The sequence below is a fragment of the Podarcis raffonei genome, chromosome 3 (genome assembly GCF_027172205.1).
Source record: "Podarcis raffonei isolate rPodRaf1 chromosome 3, rPodRaf1.pri, whole genome shotgun sequence".
Classification (NCBI taxonomy): Eukaryota; Metazoa; Chordata; class Lepidosauria; order Squamata; family Lacertidae; genus Podarcis; species Podarcis raffonei.
This window is the reverse complement of record NC_070604.1, coordinates 30,542,550-30,565,788: the sequence shown is the minus strand read 5'-3', so window position 1 is coordinate 30,565,788 and position 23,239 is coordinate 30,542,550. Positions and strand designations below refer to the sequence as shown.

The 23,239-nt window shown below is 44.1% G+C and overlaps 1 long non-coding RNA gene across 1 annotated transcript in view; it reads left to right on the top strand.

Annotated features, from left to right (window-relative positions):
- Positions 1–16,201: 16,201 nt before the first annotated feature.
- The window catches only part of LOC128410147 (uncharacterized), a 30,148-nt gene continuing 23,110 nt past the window's right edge, over positions 16,202–23,239 (top strand). The window contains exon 1 of the long non-coding RNA XR_008329397.1: positions 16,202–16,302. This is a non-coding gene — a long non-coding RNA (uncharacterized LOC128410147). The remainder of the gene's footprint in view (positions 16,303–23,239) is intronic.

Sequence of the window (23,239 nt, the reverse complement as noted above, 5' to 3'; positions counted from 1 at the left end):
ATTCACATGTGGAGCATTTTGGGCTGTCGTTACTCTGCAACCAGAACTAGTGCAATTTCATTGCTTTGGCTTCGCCAGCCTAGGCAGAATGACAAGGAGCTGGATTCATTGAGCATGGGCCATTGGTCTTTCCCTTAGTGTTTCTCTCCATACAGTGTGCCAGGACTATCTATCTACTGGATTTTGAAGACCTGGGTGCAGATCAATATCCATTGGCTTTCCACACTTTTGCCCATCCTTGTGAGCCCGTGGGGCAGATTAGGCTGAGAGATAATGCTTGACCTAGGTCATCCAGTGACTGTCATGGCTGAACAGGATCTTGATTTCAAGCCTTCTACTAGGTTACGCTCTGCCCAGTAACCCCACACTAGGACCCCATCTGCACTATACATTTAAAGCATTATCGCACCACTTTAAACCGCCATTACTTCACCCAAAGAGTCCTGTGAACCACTGCTGTTAAGCTGGGCTTTTTCAGCTGGAACTCATTGGAACTCAGTTCCGGCACCTCTCAGGTGGGCACCATTGCCATTTTATAAGAGAACAAGGTGAATTCCAGCACCCCTTTTTCTAGAAAAATAGCACCGCTGTTAAGTATGCTGGGAGTTGCTAGGAGACCCCCCCTATTCTCATCACAGAGCTACAAGTCCAGGATGGTTTAATGACCACCTCCTCTTTTCAGGAAGCTCTTGACCATTGTACCTCTCTGAGGACAATAGGAGTGTTAACAAGCCACAGTTCCCAGAATTGTTTGCGGGGGAAGCCATGGCTGTATAAAGCAGCATGATGCTGCATTATAGTGCAGATGGGGCCTAGGTATTGTTGTCTTGTAACACACACACAAGATATCATGCAAAGACATCTTATTTCTTTACTGAGGAATGAAAGGGAACTCCTTATGCGAGGAACAGCATGTTTCAATACACTCGAGCACGCCAGTAAAAATGGCTTCCTTCCCTTTCATAATATCTAGTTATTAATGTCTCCTTCATCATGACGAGGCCTTTCTCTGATCCTGGCAGCAGCATGCAGAACAGAGGTGGGAGAAGAGAAACATTGCTGTGTTTGGACATGGGTACATTTTACTACACCCTAAGAAGGGGTGAGGGAACCTGTCAAACAGCTGCTAATTTTCGCTTGTGGTGCTGTGTATATTGCAAAGTGTGTGTGTATTTCAGCAGAGCAATTTGGAATGCCAGAGCCCCAAACTGAGCGGGGTTCTAAATTTTCCTAGATGGGTCTATATCTGACTGCTGCGCAGCTGTTAACTCTGCACAGAGCATCTTGTGCCAGATCTTGCAGAAGGCATCCCAGCAATCAGAGGAATTATTTAACTCAATTATTTTTATTAATTTATTGTATGAAATCCTTCAGAGCGAATCCTCTTTGATGTGCGATATCCTAATCACACCCGCAGGGCATTGCGAAGCGCAAAGCGTGCGTGAGTGTCTTTAATTCCTCAGTGGTATGATAATATCTTTTTTACTAGTGTAAATAAATCAATTATTTAAGTCAAATACTTTGATCACTGGGAACTGCCAGTGAATGTCTGTGCTGTGCAGTTTACGGTGGGCAATTCTTGTCTGTAACAACTACCGTTGCAGTGCTTGTAGCTCTTCATTTCAATCTACTCTTAAAAATGAGATTAGAAGCCATTCACCAATGTACATACTTATCTTGGGCCTGCTGTGGCACAGAGTACCTTAGCCAAGTGGAATAACAGGGTGCTTTCATCTGTCACAGGGTTAAAGATGTGCCACTCTTCTTTCTCATTAACTAATTGCTATTGTACAAAGAATGTATACAATGATTTCTCCCAACGCACTGTGAACCTGGTTCAAACACTCTGCATCACGATAACAATTATTTGCCCATACGGGTAAAAGGGTATTTTGGGTCCCTTGGGATGCAAGGTAAATTAGCATTTTATATCATATTAATGAAGTGTTAATTGTTTCTCACAACGTCCGTGTGTATGCGTGTGAGAAAATTGAATGCGTTCCTATTGACATTGTCGCGGAACAGCCATAGTACCTTGCAGCACTTTCTGATGAGTTCATCGAGAAAGTGAAATATTACTAATTGTGAAGTGTAATTAGCCATTCATCTAGCTGAGACCTTATTTTAAAGTGAAGCTGCAATTTTTAGTCAGAAAAATATGCTTCAAAAAGCCTTTTTCTGAAAAGTGTAGTCCAGTTATACACAGTCAGCATGTGAATACTAGTACTAGCTTTGAAGGTGATTTGGTAACTTCAATCATTTAGAACTCACATAACCCCCCCCCCCCCAATTTTAAAACAGCTGCATTTGTTGCCAGTTTATTCCTGGGGCTGATTCAAGAAGCTCATATTGGTGTTTTAAGCCATAAATATCTTAAGGCCCCAAATATATGAAATATCTTCATCCCCACCAACCTTCTGGAGGATACATTGCTGGATTAAAACATACAATATTTTATCCTCACACTGTCAAAAGTTCAAAATAAAATATTTGGCAAAAGTCTCCTGTATTAGTCACAGATAGGATTGCATGACCTGTGCATGGTACAGTGAGTTCTGGAGAGGAGTTGAAGAGAAAGAGGAAGCCTTCTGATAAAAACAAAAGGGGAAGATTTCTCCCTTCCTCACAAGCCATGCACTTCCTCTGTTACGGGATCCTCTCTACATTCCAGTCACCGCTTGTGGGCATTTATGTAAGACATGGTGGTGAATAAATGTAAGAAAGCAAATTTCATTTTCGCTGTTGAAAGTAGACCAGCCGATACCATAAGCTGTTCTAATATACAGGTGTTCTTCTTTGTAGGTTCTGTTCAATTCCATATATGGGAATGTGGCTGTGCAGACCACAGGTAAAATCTTCTACAAAGCTCTGGAAGATTAGGATTATCAGCCTCTCCTGTCTCTCCCATACACAACAGCATCCCACACTTAAGGTGAGGTGACATTTATTGGGACCTCTCCCAATAAATGTCCTGTGAGAGCCACTTATTCCTTCATAAAACCATTGTCCTTTGGACTCCCCCCCCCCTCCATTCTGTGTCAACTTTCCAACAGGCGCAACAGCAAGTGCTGTTTGTTTTTAAATCTCCTACTGTTGTAGGAGTGAAGTTCACAAATTTCATCTGTTAGTCCTTTAAGAAATAAATGAGGATGGGGACCTTCAGCCATTGTGCCTCTCATGCTTGGGATAAGGCCGAGTTGTCAAATGATAGAGGCCCACTGGAATTGGAAGCTGTGCTCCTGCTTCCTCTAACAATTAATGCTACACAGATTAAGGGAAATCTAGCCAGTGCTCCACTCCTTTTTACAACAAAGCCTGCAAATATGGCATTATGGGCCAGAAGGCTTATTACTGGACAGCAGTTTCTATAAAAGTAGCAATTTTATATTCCTTTTTTTAAAAGAATCCTTATAATCTTCTGAAAATATACTGGAAAAAACACTTGGACCAAGGTTTCTGTATGAAGCATGGTGAAACAAAACCTTACTGTACATTCAGCTATGTGCTATTCTTCCTTAAAGCACGATCTCCACTTTTGGTACCTGTTTCACAGCATGGTGGTGGACCATAGAGGATATGCCCTTTGACAGAAAGGAACTCTTTAATGACGGTATGATCATCTTGAGAAGCTGAGGGAGGACAAATCCAAATTTTGCTCCTTTGGTCTCTCTGGTCTTACTGTTATTGACGGCACTCCTTGGATTTTCCTTCTGAAGTGCTGTTGATCCAACCATGCCCAAGCTGTCTCTTTGTCTCATCAAAAGCATCACCTCTCAGCCTCCAATATGCTTTCCCCCCAACAAAACAATAACAGAGAAGCATTGTTGCTGCATTCATTTTCCATTCTCAATACAGGTTTCTTCCCTCCATCTTTCTTGAAATATCCTCCAGCACATTTTTGCCATGTAAAAATTTACTTGCATTGGAAGCCCCCTAGACCAGGGGTCAGCAACCTTTTTCAGCCGTGGCCTGATCAACCGTCCCTCAGACCATGTGGTGGGTTGGACTATATTTTGGGGGGGAATATGAACGAATTCCTATGCCCAACAAATAACCCAGAGATGCATTTTAAATAAAAGAACAAATTCTGCTCATGTAAAAACACACTGATTCCCGGACGGTCCGCAGGCCAGATTTAGAAGGCAATTGGGCCGCATCCAGCCCACGGGCCTTAGGTTGCCTACCCCTGCCCTAGACAATAAAGAAAAGAGAAGGGGAATTCTTTTTATTGGAATATTTCTGTCCTACCTTATGTCCATGAGGGGCAATGAAGGTGACTCATGCAGTGGCGTAGCGTGGGGGGTGCCAGGGGTGCCGGCCGCACCGGGCGCAACATCTGGGGGGGCGCGAGTCCAGAGGGAAGGGACAAGTTCCTTCCTCCGCTGGGCTCCCCGCCGCCACTAGCCTTGTGCCTAGCGCGCGTGTGCCCCCCGCTGCGGCTGCGCTTCACTCACTGCTCGCAGGAGGAGCAGCCGCTGCAGCAGCGCCGACGCCGCCACCGACGCCTGGCCGGGCACGGGCAGCCTCCGCACCCCACCACCGCCGCCATCCCCTCGGCCCAGCCACAGCTGCTTCTGCCGACTGGAAGGGAGGAGAGCTCCGAGGGGCCTCGACGTGCCCTGCCCTCCCCAAAACCCTCCGAGAGGAAGCCGGCGGGCGGGCGAGGGTCTCCCGGCGGAAGGGGGCGCCGCTGGCTCCGGCATCAGCGCAAGTCTCAGCTGCGGGGGGGGGCGAGGACGGAGCGCGGCTGGAAGCCCCCGGACCCAGCCGGGAGGAGGAGAGGCGCTCGCCAAGCCCGGATCTGGAGCACCTCGGAGCGCGGGCTCCACCTACAGCCCAAGGAGAGGAGGGGGCGGGGAGGCGCCCGAGGGGAGGGGGCTTCGGCTGCCTCGGCCCGCGGGGGCTCCGCAAATAATAAATTTAATAAATTCCTGCTGAGCCTTTGGGGGGGGTCCTTGGCTCCTTCACTCGCCCCCAGCCCCAGTGGCGTAGCGTGGGGGGGTGCAGGGGGGGCCGGCCGCACCGGCCGCAACATCTGGGGGGCGCGCTCGCACTCGAGTGCTAAAATCCAGGGTTAGGGGGCGCAAATTACTTGCCTTGCCCCGGGTGCTGACAAGCCACGCTACGCCACTGGACTCATGATAAACAGAAAACTAGGAAAATAGAATACAAATATTCTTAAAATGACCACTTGCCAATAACAGCAATAAACAATAAACAAAACAGCAGAGGCAGTAAAACAAACAAAAAAGAGCAAGAATTTTCAACCACTGCTCAGGTCAGGTGGTTGCTTAAATACTAGCATCCTGGACTGGCACCTAAACCAAAGCAAGTATGGAACTAAGTTTTACTCTAAAGATCACAAACTCCACACCCTGGGTGTCCTGTCAAAGAGTTTTATATACACAGCACAATCTGTTTCAGACAATGTTGGATCAAGATATCATATGTGTTAGGTTAATATGAGAGGAGCTGGTCCTTCTGATATTCTCCCGGCCTCACATGTGTTCAGAGCTTCAAAGGTAAGAACGAGAACTTCCATTTGCCCGGAAAAACAGGAGCAAATAAAGTGGTACATATTGGTGTTTTGTGACCTGAAAAAAGGGGCTTCTGTTACAACTCTTGCTTCCACATTCTGAACCAATTGGATTTTCTAAATGCTTTTCAAAGGCTACTCTGTATTGAGTGCATTGTAGTAATTTAATCCGGGTGTAATCAAGTCATGTATGACATTGGCCAGACTGGTTTTCTCCAAGAAAAGGGGAAGGCCGGTGTAGAAGCTGAAGCTGAGCAAAAGTGCTGCTGGCCTTGAACTGCAACCTTGAACTCAAGATTCCTAATTTGCAGACCACATCCTTCAGGGTTGTGGGGGGGTCCAGTTTTTTTTTTTTTAGGGGGATCTCCTAACCAGTGATCTCTCCCCCCTCCAGTTGTTCAGGCTGTGCATGTCATGGATGGGAACAATGTGATTCGGAAGATGGTACTGGGGAGTACAGGATATGCCTACATCTTCTTGATGGGGGGGGGCAACTTAGGTTTTACTTTACTCCTCTCTAATTGGTGTATTTGTGTATTATATAGCCATGACCTTAGCATATTTCGTCTCCAGATAACCGATGTGTCTGATACATAGCCTTTGTGCTGAAGCCAAGATGCTTATTGCCTAGAAGCAAGAAAACAAAAGAAGCTCAATAGTACAGGAGAGGTTAAAACACAACAGACAAATCAACCAGTTATTTAAGAATCTAAGAGGAAAGGGAGTGGATGATAGACATAACTGGGAACCATTTAAAGGAATATGCAGTCTTTAAGTGATTGCAGCATGTGCTTTTCACTACTTTGATGTCATGTCATTGGTTTACACGTCTCAGTAAAAAGTTGATGAAGAAAATGCAAGTGTGTTCCAACTAAGGTGTTTCCATAGAAAGGTTGACACCCATGTATACTCAAAGGGGTTTATGAAAGGAGAAGAAGTACATGAGAGAAAACTCATAGGCTGCTGGCCTTGTCAATGGCTTTTATTAGCCGGGAGAGAGAATGGTTGTTGTGTTAGAATTCAGGAGAACACCCAAGATAGTGCACCTGAGCAAACACTGTTATCCCTGAGTGAAGTCCATACCAACAGAGAAGGCCAGCGCAAGGTCCAGACACGGCTTACATCCCACTTAATCCTGAATACAAGGGGTGGGGTAAACAGGTGTGTAAATCTCATTTTGGCTCTCTCCACCAACATGAAGGTGACTTTATGACTGTTATGGCACTATTTATGAGTTTATTATAGGGCGTACCTTAACAAGCTTGCTGGATAATTTCTTGGATTCCCCCCTCCCACCCCGGGTTTAGTTATGTGGCAGAGCTGAGGAGCTTGTGGTAGCTAATGCTCATGACAGACCTTGAAGAAACTGGTTACATTAGGAGAAGATGGTGGGTTTTTTCCCCTCCCACATCGAAACTCCTTCCTCTTGAAGGCTTGCAAAACTCTGAGCAGTTTCGGACACAGCTTTACAAAACACCATAGTTTCAGCTGGCTTTGGGAGGTTGCCACTCTCATCCCGGGAGCTGCCCCCGCCCTCCACCCAAGGCAGCAACAAAAACCACCAGTAAAGAGTCCTGTGATACCTTAAAGAGAGTTTAATTATAGTATAAACATCCACGGACTGCAGCCCCGCTTTGTCATGTTCATGAAATCTCTGTTCAGCTAGGGATCTGCAGCTGGGGATCTAGAGAGCAATGGCTGGGGTTGATGGGAGTTGTAGTTCAAAGCAGGTAAAGGGCACCAGGTCGAAGAAGGCAGACAGGAAAAAACTGTCAATAGTGGGGCCAAAAGGCCATGGAATGTAATAAGTACAGGAGGTCAGTGCCATTTCTGTGCAAAGTCCAGATGTATGTAGGATAAGACCTGAGCCAGCAGCTCACAAGAGGGGCTTAGCACTGGCACAGAGAGACAATATGCCCTTTAGTCCAGTTGCAGGTTCTGCCCCCAGTCCTTGCATAGCAGTGGACATTGGGAGAGGCAGTGGGAAAGGACAGGTATGAAGGCGAAGTCATTGCCCGCAATGCTGAGCCACACATGTAGTGTGATTATCTAAATACAGGGTGTGTATGGAATACAGTGTGGGAAGGCACTGGGTTGTTCTGTCTTCTCCTGCCCCTTGACTTGCACGTAAAACATACGTGCATGTACACGTAACATATGTGTACACACATACACGTAACACAATATTGGTATACGTCCACCCACAATGTCATTGGGCAAGTGTGGATTCACCCTGCACACAATGGCCTGGACCACATAAATATGTTTTGAAACGGTCAAGCTGCAGGGTAATAACAGAATCCATCTGCAATGAGCTTTTATTTCTAAACAAAACCAGACTCCCAAGAACTTTTCAGGGGCAAAACAAGAGGTTTAGATTGTGTGTGGACTATGTACTTAGTCCACATTAGCCCATGTCTTCATTGATTTTACTACTGCTGCTGCTACAATTTATTACATGCCCTTCACCCTAAATTCCCAGGGCAGGCTATAACAATTAAAACACAACATTAATATTAAAATACAGTACAATAGTACACAATATTAAAAATAGTTTAAAGCAAGTTAAAGCTACATAAATAGGGTGGGTCCTAAAAGTATACATCTCAAGTGTCAAAAGCCAGAGTGAAGAGGTAGATCTTTAGCATTCACCGAAAGCTATATAATGAAGGTGCCAGAATAAAATGTTGTGTGTGCACAGCATTATAGAAGTCCAACTGTGTTCAGTGGGGCATATTTCTAGGTAAATGTTTGTAGAATTGCAGCCAAAGTAATAGAGAACTTTCCTCCAATTCACTTATATAACACAGAGACATTTCTTCGCACCTAAATCACATTGTATGAATTGTTGTATGTGAGCTGTAGTTTTTGAGCTCAAATTAGCCATCACTGGTTCCTGGGAGTAACCTATTCTGTCTTTTGCCTTGGAATGAGTGAATAAAACAGAAACTGATGTATGCTGGCAACAAAATAATTGAAAATACTTCATGTCTTGTTTGTTTCGACTGATTGCTGCTTATGGTCATATATATGGGGAGAGCCTTCCGATCAATAAAAGAAATAGGACTAGACAACATGCAACTCTAGAGAGGAGGAAGGTAATGCGTGTTCTTAAGCTACAGAAACAGATTTCAACATATGGCTCAAGTATTTCTGCTGCAAGGAATTGCACATTCCTAAACCTGTTTTTAACTGATGACATCCACCTTTGACTCCGAGTATTGCATTTACAGCCAGTTTGCACACCTCTTGCTAAATACCTTCCTGTTTTGGGGGAACGATGGTGAAAGGGTTTCTCAAGAGCTAATGCTATTTGCTTGACAGGTCTTCTCTTATTAAATTGTCTGGCTTGACTGATAAGACATGCCTCAGTATAACATATAGCTAACTATAATGCCTGGATAACCACCAGAGAGGAAAGACGGGAAATTTGGTAGAATATCAGTATGCACATGAAGTCTTTGTGTGTGTGCACATGAGCGCAAATGAATATGCTTTATGCTGTTTGGGGTCACACCATATTTAACCACATCTTATCCTTTGGCTCCACACACTCTTTAAGGTGTATTGGGACATTTAAAGTAACGTTCTCCAACGGCTTTTAAGAACTGACTTTATGTCAGTTGCTTTGTGTGTGTGTGTGTAAATCAATATATATGAAGGGATTCCTGTAAGTAGAAATGATGGCTCCATTTCTCAGTATGACAGCAGAAGGTGGTTGTGTTTTTTTGTCTTCTTTTTTTTAAAAACGACATCTCAACCAAAATGTGTGAGAGAACTTTTTCTGAAAGTAGCTACTGGAACACAGTTGGAGTACCTGGGGCTCTTGAGAGGTTGTTGGACTACAACTCCCATCGTTTCTTATTACAGTGGTACCTTGGGTTACAGATGCTTCAGGTTACAGACTCCACTAACCCAGAAATAGTACCTCGGGTTAAGAGCTTTGCTTCAGGATGAGAACAGAAATTGTGTGGCGGCGGCACAGCGGCAGCGGGAGGCCCCATTAGCTAAAGTGGCACCTCAGGTTAAGAACAGTTTCAGGTTAAGAACGGACCTCCAGAACGAATTAAGTTCTTAACCCGAGGTACCACTGTACTGAAAATGCTGGTCTGAGGCTGATGATAGAATCCAACAACGTATGGAGGGCAACAGATCCCCTCATCCCTGCTCTAGGAGGAGGCTTCTCTGTCAAAGGCAGGGCTCATCTGGTATAAAGACTTGTTGGTCCAATAAAAGGCCAGACCCTCCAAGTGTCCCTATTTTCCAGAGACAGTCCTGGATTTACAGAAGCCATCCTCGTTTCTGATTTTATCTCGGAATGTCCCGCTTTTCCTTAGGATGCCCCTAGTTTCATTGGAGGAATGTTGGAGGGTAAGGAGTTATGCGACTCCCGAGCCAAGGAGATAAGTACAGTCATACCTCATGTTACGTTTGCTTCAGGTTGAGCATTTTCAGATTGCGTTCCACGGCGACCCGGAAGTAACAGAACGGGTTACTTCCGGGTTTCGCTGCTCGCACATGCACAGACGTGCAAAATGACGTCACGCGCATGCGCAGAAGCGATTAATCGCGACCCACAGACGTGGGTTGCATTCTGTTCAGGTTGAGAATGGGCCTCCGGAACGGATCCCGTTTGCAACCAGAGGTACCACTGTAACTATGCAACCTTTAGATGACATCCAAAGGCAGCCAGATAGGGTGTGTTTTTTTAAAAAAAGTTTAATGCTTTATTATGTTTTTATAGATGTTGGAAGTCACCCAGAGTGGCTGGGGCAACTCAGTCAGTTGGGTGGGGTATAAATAATAAAATTATTATTATTATTATAGTTGTTGTTGTTGTTGACTAGGACATCCCTATTTACATCGGAGAAATGTTGGAGGGCATGAAAGGCATCTCATTTTGTGATCATAACCAAGATTCAGGGTCAGGCCTTCATGAAATATTCTTTTATTGTGGCATAGTTTCTAAAGTGTTTGCCTGGCTCTGGGGAATACTGATTCTAGTCCTCTTTCAGTTGTCAATCTCACACAGAGGTGGCCTTGGCAAAGCACTGCCTTCCAGGGGCTAACTGCACAATACACACAGATGCGTGAAACAAAGCCATGCTGCTGTTTATGAAAAAGGAAAGCATCTTTGGGAAATGGGGAGGCCAGATATTGAGGGAGAGATCCCTCAGCTTTAACCCTTCCCTGCCCTCTGCAGCGACCATTGGTAAATGGTATCATTGACAGTCCTACTTCCTGACATTCTATAGAGCTTCCAGAGTAATTGAGGGTACCAAAGGAGCACTTCTGATTAAATGCTCCCAGAAGCAACTTGGAACACGAGATGTTACCATTGGTCATATTATCACAACAGCATACCCCTGATAATTTACTGAGTTGAAATGGTGTGTGCGCGCACGTGCCCGTAGGAGGCAAGCTTGGCATATGCATGCAAATTCTACATCAACTTTACTTCTACAAATTCATTTTAAAAAACATTTTCCTAATTAAAAAATGTTCAACATTCTGAATGACAAAGGAGGAGGCTGTGTTTGTTTTAATACGTCGATCTATTGAATGCGGAAGCTGATTCTTAACCATATCAACTTTAAAATTCACCACCCAGCTCTACCTCTCTTTTAAATCAGAACCAGTGTAGGCGGTGAAGGTCCTGTGTGAGTGCCTGGAGGCGGTTGGAGGATGGATGGCGGCTAACAGATTGAGGTTGAATCCTGACAAGACAGAAGTACTGTTTTTGGGGGACAGGGGGTGGGCGGGTGTGGGGGACTCCCTGGTCCTGAATGGGGTAACTGTGCCCCTGAAGGACCAGGTGCGCAGCCTGGGAGTCATTTTGGACTCACAGCTGTCCATGGAGGTGCAGGTTAATTCTGTGTCCAGGACGGCTGTCTACCAACTCCACCTGGTACACAGGCTGAGACCCTACCTGCCTGTGGACTGTCTTGCCAGAGTGGTGCATGCTCTAGTTATCTCCCGCTTGGACTACTGCAGTGCACTCTACGTGGGGCTACCTTTGAAGGTGACTCGGAAACTGCAATTAATCCAGAATGCAGCAGCTAGACTGGTGACTGGGAGTGGCCGCCGGGACCACATAACATTGGTCCTGAGAGATCTGCACTGGATCCCAGTACATTTCCGAGCACAATTCAAAGTGTTGGTGCTGACCTTTAAAGCCCTAAATGGCCTCGGCCCAGTATACCTGAAGGAGCGTCTCCACCCCCATCATTCAGCCCGGACACTGAGATCCAGCGCCAAGGGCCTTCTGGCAGTTCCCTCATTGCGAGAAGTGAGGTTACAGGGAACCAGACAGAGGGCCTTCTCGGTAGTGGCGCCCGCCCTGTAGAATGCCCTCCCTTCAGATGTGAAGGAAATAAGTAGCTATCTTCTCTTTAAAAGACATCTGAAGGCAGCCCTGTTTAGGGAAGTTTTTAATATTTAATGCTGTATTGTTTTTAACACTCGTCTGGAAGCCGCCCAGAGTGGCTGGGGAAACTCAGCCAGATGGGCGGGGTATAAGTAAATTATTATTATTATTATTATTATTATTATTATTATTATTATTATTATTATTTTTACTACTACTACTACTACTACTACTACTACTACTACTACTACTACTATTAGGCTTCAAGAATTGATATTTTAAGCACCCCTTAACGTTGAATTCTGAAATCCAAAGTAAAAACCTTTGAAATTCAGGATTCACCATTCTGAATTTGGCCAATTTAAGAAAATGGTGTGAAAGTTTGATTGGGTTCTTACTACTTACTATTCAACTTAGCTTTTCTAGTTGCAGTTTTTCAGTTCCATTATAATGATCTCTCCCGCTCCCTTTCCTTCAGGAATGCTTTGTTGACACAGATTTTGCTCAGTAATACCAGGGGGAGTTGTATTATGTTAACTTGTCTTGCTCTTTTTCCCCCTTCCTCAGTGTGTAATCTTATTTCCCCAGCTGTATGACTGCAAATGATGAACTTTTTACATTTATGTTCCATATCTATTTTGAGCTGAAGTATAATAATTAACATTGTTAAATGGCAGCCCTCAAGGAAGGCAACTTGAAAAGGTATTTTGATAGGTCTTCATAAATCTACTTCAGCAAAATGCAAAGTGTCTGCATATCTAATAATCTGGATAGGAATATATCCCCCGCTCCCCAAAAGTAAATCTTTAATTTCATAGGGTTTGAGTACCAAGTAACATATATCATCAGTGATAGTGTCCAGAGCCTTGGCCAAAGTAGTATAATTTCTGTTACATTTTATTAACTCATAATATTATTCTCCTTTTGCAGAATTAGATTCTTCTCACAAAGGCACCATCTAATTATTATTAGATCAGTTAATTTCCTCATAATTTAAAATAGTTAAATTTGCCAGATCATTTTTTTTTAGATTTGGTGATTGTGGGGTCTGCTGACTGAGGGTCCCAGATGCTCATTTTCACCCCCACTGGATGACTACGTTAGTGGCAGGCAGGCCGCAACGCTGCCTCATACTTTGGTAAACTGGAGTGCTGCAATTTGGGCAAATTAAGGTGGAAGGCAGCCATCCAGGATGCAAACTAAGTTGGCTCCCATTCAGAAGTGACACTGTTGCCCACCTACTACTCAAATAGCCACCTGGGTCCCCAGAGAGGGGCAAAAAAATATTATAAAGCTGCATTGGGGTGGTGGTGGTGTGTGTATGTTGGATAGTGTGGGGGCCTATTGCCAGCACTATGCTGAGGGTCCCTTAAATCTGGTGCTGATCATGGCCTTAAAGCTGAGGTTGCTCACCCCTGCTTTAACTGGAAGTGCTACGGATTGACCATAGAGAGCTTTCTCCACACAAAATATGTGTTTCCTCATAGGGCTATGGCTCACACTCAGTTATCGCCCACCCCCTCCTAAAGGCTTTTGTGTAAGTACATGAAGTAACTCCTAGCAGAAAAGAATGGACATTTAATCAGCTGTTTAAAATTTCCGCTCTATTTCCCTATTGAAAATATAGGACACGAAGAGCTACTGTAGGACGGGCACTGGCGTGGTCAGTGGCAATACATAGATGAAGTCTCAACTTGCCAGTGGAAGAGGGGCTGTTGGTCACGCTCTAGGTTTCAGTGTGCGATGCTGCACTTTTTCTGAAGACAGATAGGCCTAACATCGGCAAGCTTGGAAGAAAGGTGGGATATAAACAACAATGAATAGATCAACCCACAGTCTGGCTTGAAGAAGATAACTTTAGCGGTGTGAACGAATCGCAGAAATCAGTCTGTGTGTGATGAGAGAAAGAGAGAGAAGGGGGTGGGGAGGAGATCTGTAATATTTAAGTTCAGTGTAAACACCAGAAGCAAGATAACTATTGTGGAATTTGCAATGGAAATGCAGTTATTTCTACTGGACCAAGTGCAAGGATGTTTTATCTCATGGAATTTCCAGTCAAGAATGGAATTATTTTTCACCCTGCTGAGGCTGCCTCAGCACCAAATATGGATTCAGCAAGGAAGGAGGACCAAAAATACCATTCGGCATTCAAAACACAGCTGTTGTGGCCACATTTTTCTTCTTCCTCTCGAAACGGGGGGCAGTATAAAAAAATAATAATGTACTCCTCTACTGTTATGGTACTACTGGTGGCATTGCAGATATATTCTTTGCTGCCTCCTTTTTCTCTCTTCTTTTATAAACCATCAAGCTGATTTTCCAGCAGTTCTCTATCTACATGGTGTGCTCTTCCCGGCTTTTAACTATGACAATAGGGTGGGAAGAGCACCAATTCTTTGATCTTTGGTACTAATGGAGAGCTCTGGTATTATGTGGCTTTCCAACAAAACAGGCTATTTTCATGGCTGAGGCCAAACCAAGAACTGAGCTGGGGAGAAAAGCCAAGAATCAGAGAGCAGACGGTTAGTTTCACATGCTTAAAATTAGCCCTACTCGTCCACCGGAGCGGCTCTCGTACTTTATAATTTATTTACCCGTTTTGTCAATTGTGTCAGTCAAAACGGCCAGCCATTCCAGCAGCTGGGAATCCAGCCCCTTTGCAAGAAGAATTGCCTGCATCTTGCTGTTTCTGGCATGTATTCATTATAGAGCTAGTGGAGATCCATTGCAGGAATGATGCCATTCCAGCATCATCCAGGAGGAGTTCCTTAGGGTGGGAAGCAAGGGAAGGAACAAGAGCAAGTGGTAAAGCTGGTGGCAGTCACATTTTCTTGCATATATATATATATATTTAAAAATAAAATCTAAAAAGGAGCTTTACATCAATAGTTCAATTCGGACTTTATTCATATGAAATGGAAGAATGCAGAAAGGGGCTGAGAGTCCATCCCTCTGCTGCTGTTGACATGCAGTTCCTCCTGCCCTGTTCCCATTGGGGGAAATTGGAGGCAGTGTCACTTAGTTCCACATAAATCTGGTTAGGATTGAGATACAGAGCTGAAGGCTAATTTAATAAGGCAAATAGAACTACAGTGGTACCTCAGGTTAAGTACTTAATTCGTTCCGGAGGTCCGTTCTTAACCTGAAACTGTTCTTAACTTGAAGCACCACTTTAGCTAATGGGGCCTCCTGCAGCTGCCGCGCCGCCGGAGCCCGATTTCTGTTCTCATCCTGAAGCAAAGTTCTTAACCTGAAGCACTATTTCTGGGTTAGCAGAGTCTGTAACCTGAAGCGTATGTAACCCAAGGTACCACTGTACCATATTTTTCTGTGTATAACACGTGTATAAGACGCCCCCTATTTTTTGGGACCTTTGTTGGCAAGGTGATGTCTCTGCTTTTTAAGATGCTGTCTAGGTCTGTATAGTTAAAGCTATGGTGTGCCCAGTAGTGATGTATGGAAGTGAGAGCTGGACCATAAAGAAGGCTGATCTCCAAAGAATTGATGGTTTTGAATTATGGTGCTGGAGGAGACTCTTGAGAGTCCCATGGACTGCAAGAAGATCAAACCTATCCATTCTGAAGGAAATCAGCCCTGAGTGCTCACTGGAAGGACAGATGCTGAAGCTGAGGCTCCAATACTTTGGCCACCTCATGAGAAGAGAAGACTCCCTGGAAAAGACCCTGATGTTGGGAAAGATGGAGGGCACAAGGAGAAGGGGACGACAGAGGACGAGATGGTTGGACACTGTTCTCGAAGCTACCAGCATGAGTTTGACCAAACTGCGGGAGGCAGTGGAAGACAGGAATGCCTGGCGTGCTCCGGTCCATGGGGACACGACTAAATGACTAAACAACAACAAATTTTGAGGGACTCACATTTAGGAAAATGGGGGAGATTGTGCAGAGTTGTTAAGCTTTTTTGGGGGAGGGGTTTGCCAGCGATTGTCTGCACAATTACCACTGCGACAGCCAATCAACACCAGCCCTTGCAGCAGCCACCAATCACCTGCCAAAACAACACTGACAATGTTCAGCTCGCGGCAGCAACCAATCAACTGTCACCCCTATGCACTATCCCTGTATAAGACGATCTCCCCCTTTTTATGATTATTTTTTCATAAAAAATCCTCGTCTTATACACGGAAAACTATGGTAGTTCAAATCCAACAGAGGGGCCCTGTGCAGACATCTGCCTTAACTATATTTACTGCTACTTTACTAATGTCTTTTTGTGTAAGTGTATACAATGTTTTTTTAAAAATAAATAAATAAAACATGGTTTGCTCTTTCAGCCTTGCTTGAGACCCTAAACCATGATTTTTGCTTGAGGACTTAACCCCACCTGCCCCTACTGAGAAGTTTTGTATAAGAAGACACCTGCTTGTCACCTTGTGGAGGTGAGGAACCTGTCTTGCTTATGGTATAAAGGCATAGCTTCCTGTCATAGCTTCCTAGTCTGGCTTATAGCCAATGCTTAACTAGGTATTCCAATGTAATGCTTAATCGTCATGAAGGGAAACAAACGGTTAAGCCTTTTATTTGCCTAAGTCTGCAGTGTACACCATAAAACTGGCACCAAATCAGTTCAAGACAGGGATTGTTTGAACCACTGTGCATTGTTCCTTGGGAAAAAGGTGGGAAAGTAAAGATGATTACTGTAAAAATGAGTAATAAATCATAGCTAATCATGCACTTTTGTCATATTTGTTGATGAGCAGCTGCTTTCATATATTATTCAGTCATCCTGCAGTGCCCTTATCTTGGACTGGCTTTCTGATGATGTTACACAGCTTATGGGAGAATGTGCTAAATGTCGGATATTCCCCACAGTGATAGAAGCCTAGTTCTCGCAAACAGGAGAGCCACCTTCACTCAGTGCTAGCCCTGCCCCCAACCTCACATGGGGAGGAATTCAGTGTTGCATTAAAGTCATCAGTCCATCAGGGCAAACATTGCAGATTGCCATATGGAACAATCAGCCTCTCCTCTTCCCACACATTGTTCTGGGGCTTCTCCCCACCCCACCCCACACACCCCTGGCCAATTTCAGGGGCATATGGAAGGAGGAAGGGGAGAATCTATGTTGCGTAAGCAGAAGTCCTTGCATAGGACTTCTGCTGATGGGACTCTTTAGTTGGATTTCCACCCGATGGTTTCCTTGGCACCCACACCCTAAGTGGGAAGCCTATGATCTGGATTGGGGAAGCCAATGCCCTCCAGTTATTGTTGGATGCCCAAAAGGTCAGGGATGATGGGAGCCGGCAAAATCTGGAAGCACCATGTTGTCCGTGGCCCTTCACTAGATTTCCGTGGGAGGTGAATCAGAGCAGGGCCCTGGGCCAAAAGATGTGAAACAAGCCAGAAGTCTGGGCCAAAAGAGCCAATCAAAGAAAAACTAGGAGACAGGGTCAGAGAGTGAGCCAGGGCCACAGAATAACCAAGGATATAGGAATGCAACAGAGCCCAGGAAGAGACCATGTTGCTCAAGCTAGGAACAGGAATCCCTTCAACCAATTAACCAATGAAGTGGAGTCACTTCAGGTGTTTAGATGGCAGCCCTACCATACTACAGCTACTGCTACTATGGCTGGATCTAGACACATCAAAGAAATGTTTCCGTTAACCATATTGTAAACTTTGTATGAAAAATCGGGTTTGGCAAAAATGGAACCCTACAGCACCATCCGGTGTCACAATGTTATAATGCATATACAACGCTTATCAAGCGCTTTTTCTTTGCCAGTGTAGCTGAGTCCTAAGTTGGTTATATGGAGGAGCATTCCATTATGTGAGCTCCAGCCTCTGAAGTGGTAAAACCGGGACATAGATTTACCACCATATCAGCTGAGAATAGCCAGTGGCAGGAAAACAAGTAGAAGGCTCAAGACCGCAACGTCCTGCTTTAATGAGGTCGACAGTGCATTTGGAGGGTGCCCTCTGGTTTCTACAAATACTTCATATATATGAGGGTTGCTTGTTTCTCATGGCGGGTTTAAAAGTTGCAGGTGGACTCTTGGGAGCTGCATTTGTAGCTAAGGATCTGGGATATGTATGCATTTGCTTTCTCTCACTGTATATTTTGAACTTCCTATAAAATAAATGCTCTAATGCTTACGTGCCCCATCTCCCTACATGGGAGGGACATTACATGTACTGAGATGGAAATTACTCGTATCGGCTGGATGTTTATAAGGTCTAGTTAACTTTACCTGCTGGCGTCATATTTCTATGGCCCCAAATCCCTTTCTCCAGCCCTTGTTTGCTTGCATGTGTGGGTTTCATTTCCTTTGTGGCTCAATGCCTGTCAATCAAGCGCAGAAGCCTAGAAATCCCCTCAGCCTTTATCCTGTTGGATCAGTGATGGCTAATTCACTCTTGAATGCTATGTAAGCAAGGAATGTAGGGAAATTTCTACTTCATATTAGGGCTGTCCCCCCCCCCCCCAATATGCCTGAGAAAGTAATAGCACATTAAATTAGGGCAAGAAAATGGGGTGTGAAGGGTTAAATGCAGGGCTTTCTTTCAGCCGGATCTCGCCGGAACTCAGTTCCGGAACTTCTTTTTCTAGTAAAATAGTACTGATTAAATGTCCTCTCTAGTATGGTACTGAGAGAATTGCCTGTAATGTGCTGCTGTGGGTGCTGTGCAAACAGACAAATATTGCCTGGTGCATCTTTTATACCCTAAAATTTATAGCATTAATATCACTAGCTCCAACTAGTGAGATTTACTGTGAGTACACTTTAGGTCTCACACTACCTATGGGGCTGATAGGCATAATAGTCTCTTAAACACATATACGTAGGAAAGAACCATGTCATTGGTTCTGCCCGTACTGTTCCTGCATCCAGAAATATCCTTGGGCAAAAAGGAGGAAGGCGTGGCAGGTGTGCACAAATTGGCATCTAGCGTTAAGTGCTGTGTTTAAGGTGGCTGCTGGATACAAGCAGACCCAGGAGTTAATCCCTTTGAATTTAAAGGAACCTAATAAGAATGACTTCTGAGTAGATATGCACAGGATTGCACTGTGAATAACTCATCCTTTATTGTTGGGGCCATCATGTTGACTTCAGTGATACTACAGTGCAGTCGATTAGTTTAGGCTGCTGATAATGGCACGTTCATGCTCTATAACATTCTCCTATCACTTCACAGTCGCACATGAAATTTCTGCTACAAGTTCCACAGAGGTTGTTTGTTGCAGGAAATAGTTGCTGGTGGTTTCACAGCTCATACGCTAATAACACAATTATTCTCTCTTTTTTTATTTGGAATGGAGTTTTTCTTCTTCTTTCTAATAAAGAACACCAAATGAAGGAATGCACACAGCCCCATCAAACAATTGTTATTACATTCCAAAATGGAGAAGACACTCTCGTTAACATTCACGTCCATTTGGCAGCCAGCCTCTCCCAAAGGAATTGCTGTGTTGCTTTTCATTATTCGCAAAGTCCTATTGCTGCAAGGTTCTGGAATCTGATATCGTCAGCAGCACCTAGGCGGGTCCCAAACCCCATGGCGTATCTGCTTCCTTTAACTCTGACACATGGCACTCTGCCAGGTACCCTGAGATCCCCTTGTCTCTGTTTGGGAAGCCTTGTTCGCACATCTTGATTCCATCTGTAAGTCTCGAAGAGGTGGAAAGTGTATGTCAAACACATGTGCGTTCCCCACAGCTCTCCTTTATGGGTCATGCACTGAAATACCACCAATTCGATTTCAAGGATTGGCAATTACAAAATGTCTTTTGTGTTTCTAGACCTTAAGAGAAGGGCCACTGTCAGAAATGCATGGAAAGCGCACCCGGTGGAGTAGCAATGAACCCCCTCATTCAAGCAGATCTGAGGAACCAATCATGTCTTTATCTTGGAGTTTTGAAGCTTGACAGTGGGGAGGGGAGATCCTAAGCCGAGGGGGGAAATGAACGAATTATGCAGGAAGTTATTGACCCTCAGCATCGGAGTGACATTCCTGAAGCTGTAGAACATCTTCTGCACAGTCTAAACATTATTCTTATTTGCCTAGACTGAGTTCTGAAGTTGCAGCTTCTAAGATCTATGACAGCTTGAAATGAGCTTTGAAGTAACTTACGGCATAGCTAGCATGGTCTGTCCTCGCTTTATTGTTGGTTAGGCCCGTCCTCCCGTTATTTTAAAAATTGTTTAGCAACAATTGGGGACTTGTGATAGTTTGCATAATCATGGCATTGGTAGTTTCGGGAACAGATTGAGCACGTTCCTTCCTTCTCTTTCAGTGATGTGGTGGACATGATGCAAGATTTGTGGATGTTTCTGAGGTGCCTGCCTTGGGCAATGAGGGGACAGTTTGGCAAGGTTGTGACACTTGGTTTTGTTTTTAATTGCACTAGTACCTGTTCTGCCCATTCCACAGACTGTTGAGTTTTTGAAGCGACCAGAGCTTTTGTTCAGGGAGAAATATGACCCAAGGAATGGGTCACTCTGGAAATCCATAATTCTTTGGATCCAGCAGAGCCAAAGCCATTAACACTCTGTTCCAAAACACCCTGTTCAATGGCTTTTCTTGCTATGCTGGGCACAGAAGGTGTCTTCATGGCAGTGGAGCTCTCCACACCATTTAAGTGGAATCTACACATGTATTAAAAAACGCTGTGAAAATGCTTTTTTAAAAAAAGTTTTGAAAAATACATTGAATTTGCCATAGCTCACTGCCGCCATCTAGTGTCACATTTGTATATTGCACTTTACAACACACTTGAAACGTTTTATTTGCACCTGTATAGCTGAGTCTGGTGATGGCTCATCTCTGCCGCATATGAACCTTCTCCAACAGAACAGATCAGGGGTTAGGATTGCACTGCAATTGTATGAGAGTAATGTATTGATTTGTTTTTATGGTTTAAACCAGTGAACAGATACCAAGAAATAAAAAGGGCACCCACACATGGGCGCCAAGTGAGACTATGGGTGATATATTCAATGTCAGTCATACTCAAGAGTAGACTCAGTAAAACTAATGGGCAAGTTACTGATTTCAGTGGCGCTACTCTGAATATGGCGTACAGTGACTTTTACATCTAGATTTAGCTTTTTTATTTAAATGGTCCTTCTGTCTACAGGCAGATAGTTATTAAACGTAGTTATAATCACAGAATAAATGCATTCATTGGAGACTTCACACCTACAATATCATCTCACTTTGCCCTCATGCTGTATTCTGTTCATTTCCTCACATCTTGCCTTGTGAGGACAGCTGTCCTGAAAAGCAGTGTTTAAATGTTTTATTTAAAAAAGGAATATCCCCCTGAAGACTCAATGCTCCTATTCCACTATTGCCAGCTCATCACCAAACCGTTACATGATTTACCCGTGTTAAGATTTAGGCAGGAGATTTAGGGTTTGTGCCATTTCCTCAACCATATAATTCCATAGACAGATGATTCTAATTAGCAAGTCAGGGTTAATTGCTTAACTGCAAAGAAATAAAATAAAAATAATGCAAAGAAACCAGTAATTAACACCTTTCCCAGCATGGATCGGAAGCTAATTAATAAGGGGCAATTCGGGCTGCAATTCTAAACATGTTTTCTGGGGAGTCTCATAGACATGAGTAGGGCTTACTTCTAAGTAAACATGTATAGCAAGGGTCACCCACCTTTTTGGACCAGTGGGTACATTTTGAATTTTGGGAAAGTGTTGCAGGTGCTGGTCACAAAATGGCTGCCATGGAGTTGTGGAATAACACAACATGGCTGCCATTGGGCGGCATAACACAAAATTAGAGAGAGTATAGTCAGTGCTGCTTCTCTCCATGATGCCCAGGCATGCCAAAGAAGGCTTTCACAGGTGTCATGGCACCTGTGGGCACCAGGTTGGTAATCCCTAATGTATAGGATTGCACCCTTTGGGTAATTTGTCACTTATCACACAACCACACAGAACAGGAAGCAATAAAATGGGCAAAATCAACAAACCGGAAGCTTTTAATTATAATTGGAAAAGGACTTTTAGCATGTGGGAATCACCTGTGGGTAAACATTGTAGAAGGATCTTGGGCATGGGGGAAGGAAATAATCGGGCATTATATTAAATACTACTTGGCACCCCTATTTTTCTTTCACTTCCAGCTTATTGAGAAAAATCAAAGCTTCCAGAGTGTTCCCATGTGGAAACAACTTTAGTCTAATCAAATGACGACAATCGGCTCAATTGATTGCTGGGCTTAGATCTATATCCTCATGCATTTGTTCTTTGTTTTTTTTTTTTACTAAATCAAAAATCATATTTCCACATTTCCCAGTGCTCAAGGCGATCTCTCCAATGCGCTGCATACAATGATAATAAAAGCCCGTGTGGTGTTGTGTTTGGAGTGTTACAACTTGGGGTTGCTTCCAGATGACCTGCTTATTGAACAATCATCTTGATTTGTCTGCGCAAAGCCAGTTACTGTTTCTCAGCCTAATCTACCTCATAGGCTGCTGTGAGGAGTAACAGGCTGCGTACAGTTCCCAGAGCTCCTCTTGAGGAAAGGGTTATAGCTAATGTTATGTACTGACTTGAATAGGATCCAAAATGTAGCAATCTGATTGGTCCTAGAACAATAGGATTCAGAATGCAACAGCCTGATTGGTCCTAGAACAATAGGCTCCAGAATGCAGCAGTCTGATTGGTCCATAGGAGCCACCCAATCCAGCTCCAGGTGGAAGTGAATCCGCGACCTGATTGGCTTACAGGAGAATCCCGGAATTAGCCAATCATGTGGGGCCCATTGTGTAAATAATGTATATAAAGCAGACATTCTGGGGGAACTTCCATTCCTCCTCACCACTATGAGCTGAATAAAGAGCATGAAATCCACTCTCGACTCCGAGTATATTTCAGATAAAAATGCGATAATAAACCTATAACACAAATCGAAGCAACCGCAACCTTAAATTTAGAATAAAAACCCTCAATCGAAGCCGCGGACACACCATGCCTTTAAATCGGTTATCATTCCCTGAGAATCCTGATTTACACTTCACAGAGCTACAGCTCCCGGCACCCTTAACAAGCAACAGTTCCCAGGATTCTTTAACTGCATGGTGTAAAAACAGCTTGGAGACTCTTAATTTCATCCTTGTCCTCTCTCTGTTATATTCCTTCCTAGTCCCCCCTGCAATTCTCCTCACCCTTTTCTAGTTCATTTTCACAAGGAAAGGTTACTAACCCTTAATGCCTTTGTTCTAGCTGAAATCTGCAGACTTCTGCTATCAAGCAGTAGGTAATGGTCTTCGCTGTCTTGGCATGCTGCTGGAATTCTATTATCAGGCTAAGTAACATTTTTTATTTTTTTTTTAGAATTCAGGAGTGCTCT